This window comes from Suncus etruscus, chromosome 2 (assembly GCF_024139225.1).
Source record: "Suncus etruscus isolate mSunEtr1 chromosome 2, mSunEtr1.pri.cur, whole genome shotgun sequence".
Lineage (NCBI taxonomy): Eukaryota > Metazoa > Chordata > Mammalia > Eulipotyphla > Soricidae > Suncus > Suncus etruscus.
This window is the reverse complement of record NC_064849.1, coordinates 58321111-58345465: the sequence shown is the minus strand read 5'-3', so window position 1 is coordinate 58345465 and position 24355 is coordinate 58321111. Positions and strand designations below refer to the sequence as shown.

At 35.7% G+C, this 24355-nt stretch overlaps 1 long non-coding RNA gene across 1 annotated transcript in view; it reads right to left on the bottom strand.

Moving 5' to 3' along the window:
- The window catches only part of LOC125999004 (uncharacterized), a 701961-nt gene that overhangs the window by 423635 nt on the left and 253971 nt on the right, over positions 1-24355 (bottom strand). The gene's annotated exons all lie outside the window — the stretch shown is intronic.

Genomic DNA, 24355 nt, shown 5'->3' with positions numbered 1-24355 from the left:
TACTGTATTACTCAAAAATTAGAAGATCATTTTTTTATATTTCTTTTTTTGTTTGTTTGTTTGTTTTTTTAATTTTTATTTTGATCATAGTGGCTTACATATCTTTCACATTAGTTTTTAGGTACATATTGACATTGAATCAGGGGAATACCCACCACCAAATTTGTCCTCCCCCCTTCCCCATTCCCTTTCTGCAACCCATATCCCCCTCCATCACCCCCCAGGCTGCTAGAGTAGGAGGTCCCCTCTTTGTCTAGCTTACTGTCAGTGATCATATGTCTGTTTGATCCTGGTTCCCTCCCTTGTAGCCTTCCTAATTTCTATATAAAGGGCCAATTATCATCTTTCCATCATGTTCTTATTTCTCCACATTTTAATTCACCTGCATGGCCAGCCATACTTCCCAATATCTGCATGTTTACTTCCCAATCCTGGGTGTTATCCCACATGTATACATTTTGTGTCATAGAAAAGCCATAGCAAACCTATCACTGTTCTGCTCCATGCAGAAGGACATCCTTTCTGTAGACATGCTTGCACTCATGCATTCCCTTAGACGTCTGTTTTACTTGCACAGAATTGAGTCTTCTAATTCCTACATTCCTTATTGGAAAAGAACCGTGCTCCCTAACTCATGCAGACAGATACATAGTCAGTGCTCGGTTGAAAAGTTCCAATGTCCACCTTTCTTTGAGACTCCATACATAATCTGGCTCACTGTAAACCTCTTAAGTGAAATGCTCTCCTGGAAATAAAACCAGCTTTCTGTGTTCTATTTTATTTCAAGCTCAATACAAAGCAATGGTCCCCAAAGAAAAGTTATGCTGGAGTTAGTTTCACACAATTTCCCTGAAATGTAATACGAGATTTAAACACAGATGATATGACTGGTTAATAAATGTCACCATTGAGTGGCTTTGTTCACCTAATAATATCATTCAGATCATTATAAACAAATTGAAGGGGTTCTTATGTGAAACAAACACGGCAGGACTTATTCCTGCGTAACACAAGACCTAGGCAGGGCAGCCAATCCTAACGGCCTGCGAGAAGGGGCAAGGCCGGCGTTCAGCTTTGTGGTATCCCGGGAGGATTTTATTTCCAAATATAAAACTCATGCCATGCTCACAGGCAGAACCTTAGAATAGTCATAATGATCTAATAGCAGCATTACTATGGAAGGCTGCTACTAATACTTTGAACTACTGCCGTTCTATACAGATCCAGGGATATGATTTCAAAGCTCATGTGGAATGAAGACTGCCCCAACTGAAAGCAATCCACCTGAGTGAAAAGGAGAGCAAAGAAAAGAAAGAGGCAGAATGCAACCAAAGCCCACAATTTGGGATTTCTAGGATGGGGAGGTCGGAGTTAGCTCTTTGATTGTAGGGTTTCTTTTATTATTGTTGTAGTTTGGGGAGGGAGTGGCAAAGAGAAAATGTCTCTAAATTAGAAGGTATTGCCTGCCTCTGACTTTTCGAATTACCTCTAACTTAAAGATTATAATGTGTTCATTTTCCTCTTCCAAGAAGAGAGGGATAGTAATTGCTTCTATCACCCCCATGCTCTCCTTCCTCCCTTTGCTGTTGAGGGGACAGAACTCACTCATGACAACTTGTTGTGTTCAGTCTTGCTTCAACACGGATGGCAAAAAGTAAAACAATAGATATTGCTTTGGGGATGGGAATCCCCTAATAAGTATCGGAGGCCTAATAAGTATCAACCTAATAAGTATCGGAGGCCTGTTGGGCCTGTCACTTGAACATTTAGACAAATGTGACTGTTGTTGATTTCTAGAAATCAAAAGAAACATCAGATCCTTTGCAAACAAAAAAAGGTGCATAGCATTTCAAATACCAGCTAAGTGCTATATTTATCGGTAACAGTTACTATTTCAGTGCTAACCTTGCAATTCTTTTGGAAAGAGATCTTGACAGCTAACAGGTCTGTTAAAAAATTACATATATCTCTATATACACATGTATATTCACATATATGTCATTTTTAATGTATGTCATTTTCTTTTATGTTCCAATAATTTTTAGTTGGAATTCATAAGTTTAACAGTATTTCTCACATAAAGTGCCAAATTTGGCAACAGTCATTTAAAGTGTGTTGCAACATGTGTTTAAGATACATTGAGCTCTTTGAAGAAAAGGTGCTATAGAAATCTAATAAATAACAAGTAGATGATTGACAAAGAATAATAGCTCATTTTAAAACTTTATTAAAATACATTCATGTAAGTTAATTCTCAAAAAAGGAATTCTTTTGACAGGTAAGGATCCCATATGTCCCAGATTTTAAGTTCTGAAATATGGGAAGAAAAAAATCATGGTTTACAGAAGCTCATTCTGATATTTTGGTAATTTTAAATAATAGTTCAAGCAGAAATACCATTTATGGTCTTGAAAATATATTCACTTCTGCTATTTGGAATGTGAGAGAAACTTGAAAAATGTAAGAAGTAGAGCTCTAAGAGGTGACTAGATTCAATAATTGCATGACCAAATTTGAATCAGCGAACTGATATTCTCTGAGATAATATGTAGTATATCCTTTAAAATTAAAAAAGAAAAGAAGAACCAAATATCATTACTCATTTATTATTTTGTGAGTTGGCTCAACTCTAGAATGCATAATTTTATTATGATGCAAACTAAAGAAGCACAAGAACTAGATATAAACAAAATATGCAAATATCCAGAGATTTTATGTGATTATGAGTAAAGAACAGGCACTACCCTTGACTTCTATAGGATCTGAGTTGTCAACCTTTAATAATAGATAATCAAAGAGATAAAGATGAGTTTATGGTAACTCCTTAAAAGATAGAAGTAAATCATAAGTAAATAGATAAGCTGAAGTGTTACATTTAGACCCTCACATCAAAGCATGAGTGCCTAATGTGTTAGATTTGGAACTTATATATTGGACAGGTTCTCACATTATGTTTTTTTGAGGGGGGTCCCACCTGGCAGCACTCAAGAGTTACTCCTGCCTCTACACTCCAAAATTGCTCCTGACAGGCTCAGGGGACCATATGGGATGCCAGGATTTGAACCACTGTCCTTTTGTATGCAAGGCAAATGCCCTACCTTCACGCCATCTCTCCAATCCCCTCACATTATGTTTTAATTTTACTTTGGTGGTTTTTGTTAGCTATTTTTACTACCAGTGTGTGTGTGTGTATATATATATAATCAGTTGATATGTGTAGATTGTTGTGTTTTATGCAAGTCAACTTAATAGAATTATTTATGCATGATTTCCCAACTTAAGACAAATATAGATATTTGATTTCTATTAGTGTCATTTGCTATGCTGATCTAACCATAATTATTTAATGCCCCTGTTTAGTAAGGTGAAAATATTTTCTATCACTTAAATTTTACTTTGTTTTAGTTTCTTATTTTTCTATTCTAAAAGTATAATATGATATATATTCTTACATAATAAGAAAGGTAATTTTGAAACCACAGGCACAAATTTGAGAATCATGCCAAGATGCAGAAGATAAGCAAGCAGATAAAAACTGAGAGAAGGAAAAATCCAGAGTATCATTGACATTGCTGTTCTGTATTCAATCCAAGACATGTCCCCTACTCAGAAGTGACTCATATGAGCCAAAAAGACTTTTATTATAGAGGTTGTAACTAGTTATTATATTATTTGTAGAAAGCACCAGAAAGAATCCATTAACTTTGGGAGTTTTTAGACCCAATTCTTAAAAAAGCATAGGTCATAACACTTGTCCCAGCATATTTGGAACTAAAGATCAAAACCAGTTTGATTTGAAAGCTGATTTCTTGGGGAAGAAGACAAAGAGACAAACTTAAAAAGAAAGGACATTGGGGTCAGAGAGATAGCATGGAGGTAAGGCATGCAGGACAGTGGTTCGAATCCCAGCATCCCATATGGTCCCCTGAGCCTGCCAAGAGCAATTTCTTAGCATAGAGTCAGGAGTAACCCCTGAGTGCTGCCAGGTGTGACCCCCCCCCCAAAAAAAAAAAAAAAAGTAAGGACATTGTAATTTCTTGAGAGGAGGCCTCATTCTTTGCCTGATCCTAGAAAGAAAAAAGAAGAAAATAAATTCCAGTACCATACTTTCTAAGAGTATGTTTTCTAAGAAGTATGGGAGAAAATATCATAAGAGTAATTTATAATCTTGATGAAAAAATAGCTGCCATTTTAGTAATTAGTAAAACTAGATAATAGAGGACCTGAAAAGTTTCAGGGATGCAGCCTGGGCAATATTCCAAACATATTTTATGTTTCATGCCACCAGCATAGCACTACTTTATAACATATCTGGAATCTACACAGTATTCCTGTTGTTGTTCTCACAACCAGTGTAGGGATAGAAAGTAAAACACTTGCTTGATTTTTTTCTAACCAAAAAAGATGAAAATTTTGGAAAAGTATCATAAACTAGGATTATGTTTTGTCATACATGTTCATAACTTACTTGCTTAGTAATAATGATATATGACCACTTTCTAAACCCAAGAAGTCCTCAGTTTAATAGGAAAAAAGTCATATATCCTAGGCTATGGGAATTCACATTCTCCCTCAATGCTTACTGTGCCTATACAAAAAAAAAAAAGTGGAGGGAACGCCAAACCCTACCACTGCAGCATCTATTCTTTTTCTTGTTTTGTTTTGATTTATTAGTTTTTGACTTTATTTTCCTTCTTTCCTCCACTTTTCTCTTCCCTTTACACTCCTGTGGTTATTATTTGGTGATTTTTTTTTTCTTTCCTCATTAGCCGGGTGCATTTTTTTCTTCTTTTTCTCTTTGGTAGTTGCGGCCAATTTTTTTCTCTCTTCCTTTTTTTTTCTTTCTTTTTTCTTTTTTCTTCTTATCCTTTTTATCGCAAACGACAACAAAATAGATAATCTACAAGCTATAAAGTGGATACCAGTTGCACTAGTATTCTGGGGGGAAAGGGAGGGAGATATGAGATGTATGCTGGAAACGGGGGTGGAGGGAGGACAGCACTGGGGTGGGAGTGCCCCTCATTCGTTGTCACTATGTACTATGAATAATGCTGTGAGAAATTAAAAAAATAATAATAAAAATTAAAAAAAAGAAAAAAAGATATATATTCCAGGTTACACAGTAGCATAAAGAGGGTAGGAAAAGGTGAGAAATACAATGTGAGTAAATTTTAAAGAACAAAAAGAAAAAAAAACAGTTGAGCATAGATGGTTTGCAGAAATAGTGGGTTCTATTTTAGAGTTATGATATCTGAAAAATTATATATATTTACTTTAGATCATGAAAATTTTGGGATATCTAGATATCAAATGGGAATGTGGCAGTAGAAAAGTGGAGGATAAGAAGAATGGCTGGAAATTATGATATCCTGAAAGACATGAGGAGAAAAGGATGAAATTAGCATAGATCATGGGCCCAGGGCATGACCCTGACTGAAAATAAGGAAGTTGAGATAAAAACAAAGATAAAAGCGTAAAAATACACACATACACAGAAGTCTCACTGTTGTATATAGATATAGATACATATATATAACAGTGAGTTTTATATATATATATATATATATATATATATATATATATATATATATATATATACACAAAAGCAAGAGTTGACATGCAGTTAAGAGAGTTATGCTTAAGCCAGAGAGATATTACAAGGGTTAAGGCATTAAGGCACTTGCCTTTCATGCAGCTAGTCCTCAAATTCTCATGTAGTCTCTTGGGCTCTGCTAGGATTATTCCTGAGCACAAAATAAGAAGTAAGTCCTAGACATGACACTTCTAGGTGTGGCCCGCCCCTCAAAAAAAAAAAGAGAGTTTATGCTTGATAATATTTTCTATATTAAAAGAAGTCAACTGTCCTTTTATGAGAGTAGGAGAGGCAGACCACAGATATTTGTAAGTCAATTATTTTATGACTTGACTAAATATGGGCAATGAAGGAGAAAGAAGAAAGAAGGGTGATTCTGAGGATTGAACATTTTGTTTATTAGGACCCTCAAAGAGGAGAGGGGGGAGTTTTCAGAAGAGAAGATAATAAGTTAACTCTGAAAATATTGAAACAGATAAAGTAATGAAAATATGACAATAACCAGGGAAAATGATATAAATATAAAAAATAATGGTATCTATAGGTCCAAAGTTCAAAGCAAAAGGCCCAATGTAGTAAGATAATATAGAGAAAAATCTTTTTCTATCAAAATGGTGGTTGTACAGAGTCTGACACACATCAAAAAGAGAAAGACCAATGCTGGTGCATGGGACTTCCATTCATTCCTGGTGGAAATATCAACTAGCTTTTTGGGAAACACTATGGCCATTCCTCAAAAAACTAGAAATTGAGTTTCCATTCCACCCAGCAATGCCGATCTTGAGACTATACCCAAAGAACCCCAAAACACAATGCAGAAAAGCCCTCTGCGTTCCTATGTTCATTCTAGCACTGCTCACAACAGCCAGAATCTGGAAGCAACCCAAGGGGCCAAGAACAGAAGTGGATAAAGAAACTATGGCACATCTACAGAACAAAATACTATGCAACCATTAGGAAAAATTAAGTCATAGAATTTGCTTATTTGTAGACAGATATGGAGAGTACCAGGGATACTCATAGAGTCACTCATTTTCAAACTAAGCACACACAGAGTATGAAAATAATTCCAGAAGATAAAATAATTAAGACTCAAAGTCTAAAGGAAACTTTTCACAAAAGAGGGTGAGGAGTGTAGTTAAGACAGAGAAGAGACTGTTAGGACAATGATAGATGGAAATTATCACTCTCCACAAGAACTGGATGTGAAAGGAGTGAAGTGATATACATACCCTTTCAGTGAAAGTATTGCAAACCATAGTACCTAAAAGGAAAAAAGAGGGGACAGAAGAGAGATAAAAATATCTACCATAAAGATAGGCTACTGCAGAGGGAGGAAACTGGGGGCATTGATGGTGGGAAGTGTACACTAGTGAAGGGATGGGTGTTGAACATTGTATGATGAAAATTCAACCATCTCAACAACTTTTTAACTACTATTTCACTCACAGTAATTGAAAAAAATGGCATTTGTGGCTGGGGTGTAGCATTGTACAGTTGAAGGCCTCAGAATATCCATTCTTACACACACACACACACACACACACACACACACACACACACACACACACACACACTCAACCAAAGCAGAAGGCAGAGATGAGATCAAAGTATCTGTATAAAGAAGTTTCATGTCTTCTGTCTTTGTTCTATTCCTGTAATTTACCAACATATTAACTTTTCTTCAGTGATTTCTGAATGTCTCTCCAGTTTCACACTTGGAGTTCACATTTCCTTTCATTTGATATTTATAATAGCAAATGAGGCGCTCCCCAAACCACAGAGGCCACAAATTTCAAGATCATATATAAACAGTTCTCTTATACTCAGTCACTGGTTCATTGCACCACAATGACTCTGATTCTCAAGACTACTGATATACCCATGACATATACATGTCCTAATAATGAAAGACTCTTTAGTAACAACAACAACAACAAAAAATTACTACAAATGAAAATTTCTTTATTTAGCTCTGACACTAGTCACACCATATTGGATAAATGTAATTTTTGTAACCATTTGTACAACTCTTGGGCAAGGTAAAATGCTTCATTTACTTGTTCTTTAAAATCATCTTATATACACAAATACATGAAATCACAAAATATGTATTTAACCCATTTTAATGTTTATAGCAAAATGTACAAAAATGTCTATTTTTACCTGCAGGAATGCAGAGGATCTGGATTTTTTTTAATAATATCTCACAAATGACCTTAGTACTGCCCCAAATATAACCTCTAATTAGCCTCTGTATACCTTCCAGGCCCTGATTAGTTGTATTTAACATTTGTATGAGACTCTGATTCTACTCGAGAAATCTTCTGTATAGCTTGTAATTCCCAGTGGAAAAAAAATTGCTGTGACCTATACAGTTGGAGAAAAGAAAACACAGCTACACTTTTCCAAAAGAAGAACAAAGCAATGAAATAACATACCTTTCACTAAGGACTTAGTGTTATCTGAAACCCTATAATCCACATCCCATTCTATTTCTTCAATAGGTTGGATGATTTAAGTGGGAGGGTCAGAGAACTAATCAATTTTGAAACAGCATCTGCAAAAATAGATAATGTTCATCTAAAGGGCAACCTAGTCATAAAGCCTCACAGGGGGTGAGTAAATAAACACACAGACCTTGTATAAAGGGGTTTCCCTGAATGAATGGCCATGTATTTTTGGCAATGGGATATTCCATCAATACCACCAAAAGAATTTCTGAAGCACCAACATCAGGAGAAACTATGTAACTAAATTGGCATAATTCCGGAACTCCTAAAATGGACTATATGATCTAACTTCTGCACCTATAAAGGTATACCTAACTACCCAAAATTCACTGAGTCCAAAGATGGAGTGGTAGGACACTTACCTTGCACATGGCTGACCTGGGTTTGATCACAGCATCCTATATGGTCCCCAGAGCACTGCCAGGAATGATCTCTAAGCACAGAGTCAGGGGTTAGTTACCCCTGAGCAGCTGGGGTCCCCCAAAAATTCAATGGGTCCAGAACTAACTTTTTTTTTTTTTTAGTTTTTGGGCCACACCCAGCATTGTTCAGGGGTTACTCCTGGCTTTCTGCTCAGAAATAGCTCCTGGCAGGCACGGGGGACTATATGGGACACCGGGATTCGAACCAACCACCTTTGGTCCTGGATCGGCTGCTTGCAAGGCAAACGCCGCTGTGCTATCTCTCCGGGCCCTCAGAACTAACTTTTTTTTTTTAATTTTTATTTTTAATTATGAGAACAAGGGTGCAAAGAAAGAGGACAAGGTAAAGTTACAGTGGAAGGACAATCACCCATAACATAATTCTCATAATTCTTGCTGATATCTTAACTTTGAAATTTCAGCCAAAGAACATTAAGATAAATAAGACAGAATCCATGTACAATTACTTTGTCCTTCAAGTCCCCAGATTGCAACACATTATATTTCTTAACAGTACACAAGGCAATCTAAAGCCATAAAACTTACGTAACTCCTTAAACATTACAGGCATAGTATTTTCTTACATTTCCATAACTTTTATGCCCAAATTTCTTTTTAGCCTCTGTGCTTTCTGTGCTTATGAAGGAGTACACATATCCAAGATTCTGCTTTATCCCTGTTGTGTATGTAAATATTTTGGGGGATTACTATGTTACTCACCCTAAACTGATTGGTGATTGTGCCCTACCCTAGGGTGTGACCTGGCATTCTGCCCCCACCCTAGGGTAGTACCTGATTCTGCTTCCACCATTGGTTGGTATCTGATCCCACCATTGGGTGGTACCTGACTGGGGGGGGGGGGGGGGGATAAAAACAAGGGTCTGTGGAAGGCCGAGGCTTTTTGGCTGGAACTGAAGCTGAGTCTTTGGACTTCAGTCTTGTCCACCGAATAAAGCCTGACTGTCTGCAAGCTGTTTACCCGCCGTTTCACCTCAGAACCGTCGGCTAGACAGGGTGGCAGACGCTTGCTCCGAGCTGGAAGGGAAAGACCTCATCCTCCATCCCTCCATCAGTTAACCTCTTCAGGGGCTGACTTGCTACAATCCCTAACTTATAATCTATTTAAAAGAACAAGGCCTAGCTACTCTATACTAGCATAAAGACAATGGGGCCAGAGCAATAGCACAGCAGTAGGGCGTTTGACTTGCACACTACTGCGAGAATACATTTTGAAGGTCTCTAATATTTAGAAGATAATTCAGAAAATAAATCTTGTTCAATGAGAAATTGTTAACTTACTTTAGTTTAACATTTATTAACATTTTGCAGTCTACTCTGACCAATTCTACTTAGAAAGAAACTCTGTCTCTTATAGAAAAAAACAGGTTACAAAGGAACAAACAAAACCCCCCCAATAATAAATAAACTCTCCTTTTTGTTCTGATTAGATCCTTTGGGAGCAAGATAGAGTCTGAAAGAGAGAGGCATACTGATGAAAAATAAAGAGGAGATGGACCCAGGCTGTATTTAAATGTAATGTGCCAAAAGTCGAGAGGTTATCTAGATGAAAGAATTTGAATTGAGGCAGCCAGTGAAGATTAGACAGGGGTTTACCACCCCTTGGCAGCCACTGACAGAGTGATGTTCACTAATACTAGCTCATTGAAACTTAGTTGACCAACAGCAGAGTGAAGCATATGCAAAGTCACATGTAGTCTCTTCCTGGAGAACTTTGTGAGCGATCTCAATTTAAAGAAGGAAATCTGAAGCACAGTTCATGAACAAAGCCAGGAACAGAGCCTAGAGATTTGGCCCTCCAATCCACGATCCTAACCCAGTGCATTCACTCTCCTTCTCCCCTCCCCCTGCTGCAAAGCTTGATGTGTGTTGAATACACTCCGGAGTTCTCAACATGTTTTTTCCTTACAGTTCTTTATTAGCAACATTCATTTAGGCTTTGGACTCTTGTCAAATGTAATGTGAATGGAGACCAGATGCCTTTTCTGAGCTCAACAGAACAAGAGGAGAGTCACAGAGCCCATTTTGCCACAATCAAAACTAGTGCTTACAACAACACCCACTGTTGGTGACAGGCTGTGTGGAACAGGGCCAGTGCTGATCTAGCAGAATATGCCAGCTCAATGAGTCAGAAAAATGTTTCAGATGTGCCAGGTTGTTCAGAAATCCCCATCCATTCCTGGGCAGAGTAATTGTTGTGTTCCCCAAGAGAAAGGAATTGAGACGAGAAGAAGCAACGTCCCTAGGAGGGTGTGCGTCATTCACATTTCTTGCTGGCAGCAGAGCACCACTGCTTTTAAAAGGATTCCACAGACTTGCATGAAGGGCTACAAAGGCTAGGCTTGCTGGCAGCAATTCAAAAACACAAGGAGAAGGACGAATCCGTTGTGGGAAGGAATTCAAGGCAGACAAAAGGATTAGCAGCAAAAAGATGCAGGATGTAGGGGGACAGACGATTATCATTTGCCGTGGGTTTAGCAACACTAGCATGTTTTTATGAATATTTACAAGAACATTTGGAAGCTGTGTCTTTAGCCCACACAGCCTCCACCCCAGTCCTCTTGGTAGGAACTGCACCATATTTAATGAGTTTGGCGGTGGGTGGAGGTGGGGGGGGGGGAATAGAAGATTTTCTTTGACTCCAGTTTGCTGTTACCTTGCCTACTTGTCAAGACTCTGGAGGACAAATACAAGTGGATAAAAGTTAAAAAAAAAAAAAAAGTCTTCTCTTTTCTTTCTTTGCAATAATATGGAACTTTGTGATTAAGGATGAGAAGTGAAAGAACTGATGATAGAAAGACATGAATGTAATTAAGTGAGAGTCTCGGGCATCCATTTTGATGTCACTGATCTTGCCACCTTGAATAGAGTAAAGAAGTTTATGAGCATCTTCAATTTAAATATCTATAATCAAAACATCAATTCTTAGTACACATAGTAAACTTACAGGTCACTTTCCTATCCCTGACTCTCTGGGTCAGGATTTCCAACTCTTCTTACTCCTGACTCTGGCTGTCTGACTTGAGGCCTCTAAATTCTACATCAACTTCACCAGAAAGACCACACTAACTTGTCTCTGATTTGTCAAGTTTCTATTCCCTTTAACATTTCCCAAGTTTATCTTAAGAAATAAGAGAGCAGTAATCAAGAGCAAATGCTCTGAAACTCAAGAGTCTGCATTCTCCAACCTCAATAATTTAAAAAGTTACTGAGTCTTATTTTTTTCTTACTGAGGTTTCATGATTTATGTAATGTTAATACTAAATGGTTGGCTATACATAGCTGTACACACATACAACCAGAATGCCAATGTCCTTCAACCATTGTCCCTAGTTTCCTTCTTATCTTTCCTCATCCAAAATCTATACTCTACTTGTCAAACACAGTTCTTTAGAAAAAAATTTCAGAATTTATTTTCATTGGCCATTTATGTTTCCTCTACTTTTCTAAACTCTATATAGGAGGAAAATCAGAATAGCAATATAAGTTCATTCCAAGTTATAGACATTGCAAGATTTTGTCTTTCTTATAGCTGACTAATATTTCATTGTGTATATAAACCACAATATTTTTTTTTGGCTTTTGGGTTACACCCAGCTGTGCTCAGGGGTTACTCCTGGCTCTATGCTCAGAAATCATTCCTGGAAGACTTAGGGGACCATATAGGATGCCAGGATTCAAACCACCATTCTGCATGCAAGGCAAATGCCCTACCTCCATGCTATCTTTTTATCTACTGATCTGTTGAACACTTAGGTTGTTTTCAGACTTTGGTTATTGTAAATAGTGTTGAAATGAACATAAGCATGTAAATAACTTTTTAAATTAATGTGTTTATCTTTTTGGGATAGACAGCATAGAATAAGATTATATTATATTATATTATATTAAATAAGATTATTATATTATATTATATAAGATTATAATTATATAAGATCATATAATCACTAGATTATATGAAATTTTATTCAAGTTTTTTTAAGTCATCTTCATACAGTTTTCCATACAGATTAAGTTAGACAACACTCCCACTACTGAGTAAGGGTTCATTTGCCACCTCATTCCTGCCAGCACTGCTTGTTTCCTCAACTAATTTTTGTAGGCCATTATCACTTGTGTGAGGTGATACCTCATTGTCATTTTTATTTGATTTGCATTTCCCTGATAAGTAGTAATTATAATCAATTTTTATCTTCCTGTTGGCCACCAGTATGTCTCTTTTAGGAAGAAAATGCTTAGCTATTCTCTTCACTTTTTGTTGAGCATTGCATGTGCTTTGTAAATTTGGATACTAGCCATTTGTTGATGTATGGTATGCAGATATTTTCTCCTATTCACTAGAATTTCTTTTTTGTCTTAGTCATGTCTTTTGCAATGTAGAACTTTTTATTTATGTTCATTTCTGCTTTTTTTCTTTGCCAATGGAGTCAAATAATTGAAAACACTTTTGAGGTCAATATCATAAAGATATTGCTGGTCTTTTTTTCAATATACTTATTAATTCAAGTCTAATGCTTAGGTCTTTAACCCATTTTAATTAGTGGTGTGTTAATTTTGCTTATGGTATGAGATAAATACCCAATTTCTGTGGTTTTTTTCTCTCTCTTCCTCTTTTTTTTTTTTTTTGTATGTGGCTAATAAATGTTTGTACCACTATTGGTTAAAGATATATTCCTAAATATACTGAGTTCCTTTGTCAACAAATTGCTGCAGGTACTTTTCTGTCAATACACAGTTATCACCACAATTCTGCTAAAGGTAACTATTTCCACATAGATAACATTCTTAAAAATGACTATTCTAATTGAAAACCAGGTTACTTCTCTAAAAAAAAATTCTCAATCAGCTAAAAATCCATTTGCATAATTATTGGTATGTGATCATCAACAAGCAAGTCACATCAAGAATTATCTCAAGCAGAAAGTGTTTTTAATTCAATGCTAATGGAAATGTAGACTGTTCCAAACTTTTTGAAAAACAAAATGGACATTCCTCAACAACTAGAAATTGAACTTCCATATGACCCACAATACTGCTCCTCATAATCTAACCTAGGGATTCAAAATCACAATGCAAAAAAGTCTTCTGCATGACTATGTTTATTCCAGCACTATTCCAGAATATGAATACAATTCAAGTTCTCAATAACATGGGCCTGTTATACTGGCAGGCAGGGGACAAAGGGTGGTGGTATAGAATGCACTCTGGGTTCATTGGTTTAGGGAGGTCAACACTGATGGTGGGAATGACCCTGATTCATATCTGAAATTCAACTATGAAGGACTTTGTAGGTCACAATGGTTTCAATAAAATTAAATTTTTAAAAAAAGAACAGATGAGTGGATAAAGAAATGAGTATATCTACACAATGGAATGCTACACAGTTGTTAGGAAAAATAAAGTCATGAGATATTCTTATAAAGATAGCACTGTAAAACCCAAATACTATAGAAACAAGGGCCAGAAGGATCAGTCCATGGTAAAAAGCTTGCCACAAATAGTGGGGGAGTGCAGGTTAGAGCAGAGGAGTGACCACTATGATAATGATAGTTGGAAAGGATTAATATAAAGAAACTGGGTGTTGAAAGGAGATAAGGTGATATGGATGATACCCCTCCTGTAACAGTATTGCAAAACACAATGTCTAAAAGAAAAAAAAAATGAGAGACAGGAGACAGAGACAGGCAGGCGGAAGGCAGGGTGAGGGCAGGATGGAAACTGGAACATTGGTGGTGAAAAATGAATAATGATTAATTAATGAAATGTCTGTATAAATAGATTGGACTCCTGCTCCTCTCTACTCCACACAGACACAAGTGAAATATATTCAAATTTTTTTAGAAAATATGCATAACTTTTGTAGTTGTATTTTCATTAAAGTTTCTTATTGTCAAGTTATTTTGTTGCAGTCAACAATATCAATTGTTAGCATGTGAAGTGGAAAGCTGACATGTTAAAGTATGTCAGGTAATTTACAGACTTTGGGGAAAGCAGAAGAAATAGACATGAGGCTCATGTCCTGAAGTTGAATCATGCCTGAAAACTGACTGAGAAGAAAATTGCCAGGTGTCATCACCTTCTCTGCTACCACTTCCTTGTCACAGATTTATTCTTTAAATTGCTAATGTCCCTCTGAGCAGGAAGAATCAGACATGTACCAAAGTAATGGAAGCTATTCTGGTTTTTTACTTGTTGCCAAAACTTATTTCTTATGTTTGAATTTGGGCCACACTCAATGATGCTAAAGGGTTGACTCTGACTCTGGGCAGATCAGCCTTGTGTAAGTCAAATGACCTACCCACTGTACTGTATCTCTAGCTTCAAGGATGTATTCATTTTTGTTTGTTTATTTTGATTTTGGCTTTTTTTATATTTTGGCCACAACCCACAGCATTCAGGAGTTACTCCTGGTTTTGTGCTCAAAAATTATTCCTGGCAGGCTCAGGGGGCCATCTGGGATGCTGGGGATTGAACCCATGTTGTCTCCATGCAAGGCAAATGTCCTACCCACTGTTCTATCACTCTGACCCCATGAATTTATTTTTGTTCTAGATTGTCTGTGTTCTAGATCATCAGTGATTGAGACTTTTTTTTAAATGAGAATGACATTTATTGTTGAAGCTAAATTAAGCTGTTCTGAGTGTTTCACAAGCATAAAATTATGACTTCAAACATATCAGTTCTCATCTTTAACAAAAAGTTGAATAGTCTCTTCTTTCTTTTTAACATATATTGGGTTTTAGTAATTTTAAATTCCAGTAATTCATAATTGATAATACAAATATATTGCACATATTTGAGTTAAATTATTTGCTGTCTTCATATTACATATACATATATATTCAGTAAGAATACCTATAATACCAAAAAATGCTTATTTCCATAACTCTGAAGTCTCTTAATTTCCCTTCTAATTTATTCTACCTCCTTCACAAGCTTCTATCCTTCTATCTCATAAAATACAAAATTTTAAATAAATAATATATATACATAAATAGTATTTATGAATTTTTGAGGCCTGGCTTCTTTTGCTGAGTATGTTAAATTTTAGATAGATAGATGATAGATAGATAGATAGATAGATAGATAGATAGATAGATAGATAGATAGATAGATAGATAGATAGATAGATAGGTAGGTAGGTAGGTAGATAGGTAGGTAGGTAGGTAGGTAGGTAGGTAGGTAGGTAGGTAGGTAGGTAGGTAGATAGATAGATAGGTAGATAGATAGTATAGATAGGGATAAGATAGAGATATTCATAGTTCATTCACCGTAGTATTCCATTCCATAGATATATTACATTTATCCATTTGTCTGTCGATAGGTATTTGAAACTATTACATATAAAGCCTCTATATTCAGGTGTAACTCACTGTGCAGACTTATGCTTTCTTTTATCTTAGGTATCTAGAAGTGAAAGGATTGTATTAATGACAGATGGACACTTTTCTTTTTATCATAGTTCCAAACTTCTTTTCAAAGTGGTAATACCATTTTACACTTAACATGAGTAGTCTGTGAAAGTACTAAAAATTCCAGATTTTCAGCAACATCCGACATGGTCAGCCTTAATAATTTTTGTTTTGTTTTGTTTTGGGGACACACTGGTGGCATTCAGGTGTTACTTCTGGCTCCTCGTTCAGAAATCAGGCCTGGCAGGCTCAGGAGATCATATGTGTGCTAAGAATCAAGCTCAGGCCAGCTGATGTGCTATCGCCCATGTGCTATTGCCTAGGTCCCAGCCTTAATAATTGTAACCTTAATATTATAGTTACAATTTGCATTTCCCTACTAACATTGTTGAGCTTTTCTTTATATGTTTAAATGTCATTGATATATTTTCTTAGATAAAATGCTTTTCAAATTTTTAAATTTTTTTTATGATTTTCGGGCCATACCCAGTGATGCTCAGAATTTACTCCTGGCTATGTGCTCAGAATTTACTCCTAGCTATGTGCTCAGAAATCGCTCCTGGCTTGGGAGACCATATGGGATGCTGGGATTTGAACCATCCATCCAGTATCAGCTTCATGCAAGGCAATCACCCAACTACTGTGCTCCAGCCCCACTTTTCAAATTTTTTTAATTGGGTTCATCTTAAAGTTCTTTGTCAAATCAATATTTTACAAATATTTTGTCCTCTGTGCCTACTTTTTCCTACTAATGTCTTTCAACAAGTAAAAGCTCTTGATTTTGATGAAATATATCTCACTAGTTCTTTTCTTTTGTAATTCATTCTTTTAGTATATTTACAAAATAGTTTACAAATTCAAGTTAATTAACTTTCACTTTTGTTTTCATCTATACTTTTTATAGTTTTAACTTTTAAATAATGGTTTGTACCCATTTGGAGATCATTTTGGTGGATCATATGAAATCCAGGAAAAATGTCTATTCTTTAGCAAAGGTTACCCAGTTGTTCTGGAGCCAGTTACTGAAAAGTTGAAATTTTTTTCAGCATATTTGGCAACAGTCATCAAAAAAACATGTCTGTACTCTATTTCTCTTAACTATGTGTCTATCTTTCTACCAATATTCCACTGTCTTTAGAACAAGTTTTTATATCATGTGGTATTAGTAATCTACTTTTGTTTGGGGATGGGGAGTGCATTTTCTGATTCTTTACGGTTCCATGAAAGGTCTAGAATTGGCTCATCAATTACAAACATCTGCTAGGATTTCAAATTTAATTCCACTGAGTACATGAGTCAGTATGACTGTAAGTAATATATTAATCATTTGAGTCTTCTGATTCATCAACACATTTCTCCTTTCACTTAGACTTTATTTTCAACAATAATTTATGATTTCCAATACACATGTCTAATACACATTTTGTCAATTTTATCCTAAGCATTTTATACTGATCTGAAGACAAATGACATTGTTCTCTTTTAGTATTTTGGGAGATTACCAAGCAGTGTTCAGAGACTTGGTGGCCACTCCAAATGATTTTTGGTCAGTAAGACAAAAAAGAGAATGTGATGATGTTCTGTGATACTGAGGGCCAAAATAGTCCCATATGTGCTCAGGGCCATTCAGGAAACACCCAGAAATTCATGAGGAATGAGGTATGCCAGGAATCAAACTAGTGTCAAGCATATGCACCTTTAATCCCTAGACTGTCTGTCCAATCCCCTATGTTAATTGTAATTTCTGAATTTCATGCCATTTTATATAAATTTTTGTTTTGCATATTTATTTTATATGCTACAACCTTCCAAATATTTCATATTTGTCTGAGTTCCATAGAATTTTCAGTATGAATTCTCATGTGAATTTGTATGCCTTTTTCCTTTTGTTCAATATTGAAAAGAATTGATAAGGGATCTAGAATTTAATTGCAGGTAAACAAAAGTTATGACTTGAAAATTTGTCTCCATATTTTTATGAGAAATAATTGAACCCTAGTGACAGAGTTTACCATGGCAAAGTTTAGCACAGTGTGTTCTTCAATAAAATTTTTCTGTATATGTTTGTGATATATGTACATTCTCAAGTGTGGGGCCCAGTTCTGAGGCTTTTGCAAACATCAAGTGTAGAAGCAAGTATTTAGGAGAGATAATATAGTAATATTTTATATTATTATCATACTTACATGATTTATTCTTCATCTGGTTTTCCCTTAATTCAAACAAATGTCATAAATAAGCTGATTAATTCTTACTATAGGCCTCTATTTTGAATTTTTAGTAAAAATTGATGTTACTTTTTTATGTTACAATTATTTTTCTATAGTTTGTATAGATGTCAGATGAATCACTTGATTTATTGATTTTTTCAAGTTGTCAGCTAACACAGATTCTGACTATTAATACATGGACTTTTTAAAAATATTTTTCAATTAAATTTATCAATAAACATGCCATGACAAGTCAAATTAGCTTGTCAAATCCAAAATGATATATCATTACACACCTTCAATAAAACTGCTTTCAAACACATACTACATTTATTTAACTTAATAATTAGCTAGATGAATAATGAAAGTCAGAACTAATGCACATGATAGATGAAAAAACAAAAAGAAACAAAATTTGTATCTACTTTATCTAACTTACTCCAAAATAATAGTTTTATTACCTGTACCTGATTTAAATAGAATACAACCTTAAAAGACGAGTTCAGCAGAGTTCAAGCTTTTGACATTCAAACAGGCCAGAGCAGTCAAGAAAATTGTGCTTCTCCATAGAAAATAGCTATGACAGGTTGATTGTGACTAGATTTCTCAATATAACAAATGCAAGCAAGTATACTCTTCCAATGAGTTTTAGCATTCTCAATTGAAATCTGTATTGTTAATAGTTCTATGCATAATATCCACAGAGAAGCCTTGATAGTGAGCAAATGATCAAAATCAAAGTCAATGTGTAAAATAATTTAAGTCAAAATACACATGACCTGAGACTTTTAGCAGTTAATGAGTTGTTTTAATCATTTTAAATTATACTTTAAAAAGTTACTCAAAATTCTAAGTGAATAAAATACCCTTTTTCTTCCCAAATCTTTTTTTTTCCAAATTAACTTGTCAAGGCCAAAATGATATATCATTAGACATCTCTAATATGACTGCTTTTCAAACACAAAATGTCTATAATGCAAATCAGATTTATCAGATTATTTTAATATTAGGCTTGTGTGGAGAAAAAATTATTAAAGACATATTTTAAAATATAGTCAGTTACACATCAAGCCAGACACTTTTTCTAAAATCAATACATTTCAAATAAAAGTATTCAAGTATTATGTTCCTAAATGCAACAAAAAAGATTTAGATTTTTTTATATAAAATCTTTATTTAAGCATGATTGTAGTTGGGTTTCTTTCAATCATAAACAAAACACCCCCTTTCACCAGTGCAACATTCCCACCACCAGTGCCCCATCTTTCTCCTTCCCCACTCCTGCCTATATCAAGACAGGCATTCTACTTCTTTCACTCATTATGATTGTCATGATAGTTGTTAGTATAGTTATTTCCCTAACTGCACTCAGCTATACCACTACGAGGGATATACCCTAGGAACACAAAAATACAATTCAAAAATCTCTTTCTCACACCTATATTCACTGCAGCGCTATTTAGATTTTATTTTTTTACCAAAATCAGACAGAGATGCTGCCAAAAAAAAGAAAATTACAGACAAATATTCCTGATGAACACAGATGCAAAGATCCTCAACAAAAATCCTGGCAAATAGGATCCAATGCCACATCAAGAAGATCATTCACTATGATCAAGTAAATTCACTATGATCCCAGGAATGAAAGGATGGTTTAACATCCATAAATCTATCAACATAATACATAACATCAACAACAAGAAAAATAAAAATCACATGATCATATCAATAGACGCAGAGAAAGCATTTGATAAGGTCCAAAACCCATTCTTGATAAAAAAAAAAAAGAAAAATCTCAGCAAGATGGGAATGAAAGGAACCTTTCTCAATATAGTTAAGGCCATCTACCAAAAGCCAATGGCAAATATTAACCTCCGTGGAGAAAAACGAAAAACCTTTCCTCTAAATTTTTGTAGAAGACAAGGCTGTCCTCTCTTACCACTCCTATTCAACATAGTACTGGAAGTCCTTGCTATAGTGATTAGGCAAGAAAAAAATCAAGGGAATCCAGATAGGAAAGGAAGAAGTCAAGCTCTCACTGTTTGCAGATGACATGATACTATACTTAGAAAACCCTAAACAAAGACTCTATCAGAAAGCTTCTAGAAACAATAGATTCATATTGCAATGTGGCAGATATTTTCACGTCATGTTTTTTTTATTTCATGTGCTCCCAAATTATAGGTACACAAACTTTTGGCCAGTTTAAAGGGTAATCGTAGCCAAACATCTATTATCATCAAAGGTTTTTGTTTGTTTGCTTGTTTTTGTTTTGTTTTGTTTTGCTTTATTTGGCCACATCCAGTGACGCTCAGGGATGACTCCTGGCTATGCACTCAGAAATCGCTCCTGGCTTGGGGGACCATATGGGATGCTGGGGGATCGAACTGCAGTCTGTCCTAGGTTAGCACATGCAAGGCAAATGCCCTATCACTGTGCCACCACTCCGGCCCCCATTACAAAGTCTTTCAAAGTAAGAAAGCAATATTCCTACCAACTCTCTACCTATAAAGTAACCAAGAACATTTTGGAATCTATATTCCCCTGGGTGCTGGTCTTGGCCAAATCAAATCTCTTTCTATAGCTACAATAGATCAGTGCTGTGCATCATTATAGCTAGTGATTAATCAAATAATACAAAGATATTTATTTCTTGTCAGTTTATATTTTAATTACAATATAAATAATGCAGGATAAGAAACGTGAAACACTAAATAAAAAAGAGCATTAGGGAAAAACAGATCTACTGAAGAATCTTATCATAGAAATGTCATTTGTTATATAAAAAATCTTCATCCATGTAGAACAACTCTGTTTCTAAATCACTGGATACTACCACCCTCTCTCAGCTCTGACCTCCCAGTTTACACCTCTATATAAATCAGTCCTTTTTAAACTTTCTTCAGCTAAACCTGGATCCATCACCTTGACTGATGAATCACTTCATATTTGGTTTTCTTTCTATTTAGTTATAAGTATAACTTTTAATTTTATTTTAATTTTGTTTATTTACTTTTAATGTTATTTTATAAGAAATAGTGCAGGAATTTAAAACATTTTCCTTGCATGCAGCAGATCCCAGTTTGAATCCCAATAAAGCATAAGATCCCTGATCTTACTCCAAGCCAGGAGTAAACCCTAAGCACAGCTGTGTGTGGTCCAGAATAGACAATTCTGAGCCATATTGTAGAAAACTTTTTACAAATGCTATGTATAACATAATTTATTTAACTTTATTTTGGAACATTCAGTTTTCTAATGGCATAAACAATACTGCAATGGACATATAGGATATAAATTGTTGTTCTTATTTCTATAAGATGAATTCCTAGAATTTATTTATCATATAAAGAAAAATTGTTTACTATTCTTGATATCAACCACCAAGTGCCAAACTGTCTTCTGATTTGTAACCATCAGTTATCAGAAAGATATTCAGCATGTTACATTCTTGTCAACACTGAATATTAGCATTTTCATCTTAACTGCCTAAATAACTGAAAAACTTTTCTTGGGGAAGAGAATGCCCAACAATTCTCAGGTGTTTCTCCTGTCTCTGCATTTAGAAATCACTCCAGGTAGGCTCAAGGAACCATATGGGATGCTGGGGATCAAACCCAGGTTGGCCATATGCAAGTCAAACACCCTACCTGCAGTGCTATCACTCCAACCCCTAAAAAAGATATTTTTATTTGTATTTTATAATGCTAGAAATAATTAGCATGGTTAGTATGTCAACATTTTTAAGACTTCTCTTGTAATTAAGATGAAAATGCTTTATTTTGTATTATATAAAATATATACATATAGAAAAAGTAACATGATGATCCCCGTGAACCCAGCCTGAACTGTAATGTGTTTACATTACCAACAAAAAAACAAACTCCAGTATCCATTATTTCTGATGCTCCGACTTCAGGAAAGCTCACTTTCAACCAAAATACTGTATTTATGGTTCTGTTTAATCCCCACACCAACAGTCCTTTAGGCCCAGATAGATTCCTACTTACATTGAGACCCAGTGAGCCCACCAAGTGCCTTCACTCAGAAATAATACTAGTTTCCAGGTTAATGTTTACCAATTCTAAAGCAAAAGCAACTACCTTTCCCTAAAGAGCTGTAGTTAACTTGCTACAAATGAAAACCTGAACACAGTTCTTATCAAAAGAAATGCATGTGTCACATTTTTTAAAGTATTTACTCCCTCTATTTATCAGAGAATAGAAAACAGAATTTATAAAGACCTTGACATCAGACCTGAATCCATAAGGTATATAGAAGATCAAATAGATAAAACACTCCATGACTTGGAGACTAAAAGCATCTTTAAGGAGAAAACATCACTCTCCAAGTAAGTGGAAGAAGAGATAGACAGATGAGACTATATTAAGCTGAGAAACTTCTGAACCTCAGAGGAAATAGTGACTAGATTACAAAGGCCACCCACAGGAGAAACTATTCACCCAATACCCATCAGATAAGGAGCTAATATCTAAGATATTCAAGGTACTGACAGACTTAACAAGAAAAAAAATCTAACCCCATCAAAAATTGGGGAGAAGACAGACACTTCCTCAAAAAATAAATGCAAATGACCAAAAGGCACACGAAAAATGTTCCACATCACTAATTATTGGGGAGATGCAAATCAAAACAACAATGAGGTACCATCTCATACTATAGAGACTGGCACACATCACAGAACATGAACAATCAGTGCTGGTGGGGATGTGGAGGAAAAGGAACTTTTATTCACTTCTGGTGGGAATGCCGTTTAGTCCAGCCTTTATGTAAAACAATATGGAGATTCCTCTAAAAACTGGAAATTGAGTTACCATTTGATCCAGCTATACCACCCCTAGGGATATACCATAGGATACAAAAATGCCTTCTGCACACCTATATTCATTGCAGCTCTATTTACAATAGCCAGAATCTGGAAACAGCCCAAATGTCCAACAATAGATGAATTAAAAAAGGAGAGAAAAGACATGCACATCACTTTTCAGGAGGACCAGGCTGTATGGAGAATTTCCTTATATTAGTTTTGTACTCCTCTAAAATTTCCTCCCAGAGGAGAGAGAAATGGACCCCAGAAAGAATAGAACCTACCTCACTAATTTACTGATTTATTTATGGCTTGCCCTATTAATGGTAGCTAATGAAGGTAATTGATCCTGTTACCCAGGTATGAGTAGTGGCAGGATTCTGCAGAGTTATGTGTTGGGTTGGGCAGTGTATCCTATTAGAAACCATCTTAGAGGCCCCTCCTTGAGTGTTGGGTTCAAGTAACTATTCCTCATACTCAGACCTAGTCATTCAGTGTCACTCATAAACATACCTGAATAGGGTAGACACAAAAGAAACACGACTGACACAGTACTTGGCAAATGGTAGCAGTACTGGTGTTTTATTTATTGAATGTGGTTAATATTTGGGTACAGATGAACCATCAAAGTGGGTGACATACAAGGTATTTTCTTATAAATTCTGACAAATGAGTGCAGATAAACTTGACAAACATCTTTCTCTCTTTGCAGTGACCTGGCTGTACCAGACACCCAGAGTGTACACTAGATTGGCATCTGCCTCCTCCTCTCAGATAACCCTCCAACTAGTGTCTATAAGATTCAGACAAGGCAACAGGAGTGTGGAATTCAAAGCTTTTCCAGATGAGTTCAAAATCATACAGATTAGATTATTGTGTTATGTTTGAGAGCCAAAGCTCATAGTCCTAATGATTTACTCTGGACTCAATACACAGGGATTACTCTTGGCTGGCTCAGGGAACCATAGAGATAGATTTGGACACCATGATGGATCAACCAGACATCTTCTTTGACAAGCAGCCTTTCTGTTTCAGCACCCATGTGGAGCTGCAAGCACTGAAAAAGATCATTCTTGGTTCTCTGGGCACTCTGTCACTTCCCATCTCTGAGACTGGTAAATCTCAGCCTCTACTGCCCAAGCAACCTCTACTGCCCTCATCTACTGATGAGGTGAGAGTCACAGGAAGAGAGTGAGATTTTTGGGGCTGCAGCAGCCAAAGTGTGGACCAGGAATCACCATGCCTTTATTTGTATCTCTTAACAGCAGAAAGACTGGGGACTGGGATTTCTGTGGTGCTTAGGAAACTAGAAGTGATAAAAACTAAACCAATTCAGGAATGATCCTGTAGGTAGAAAGC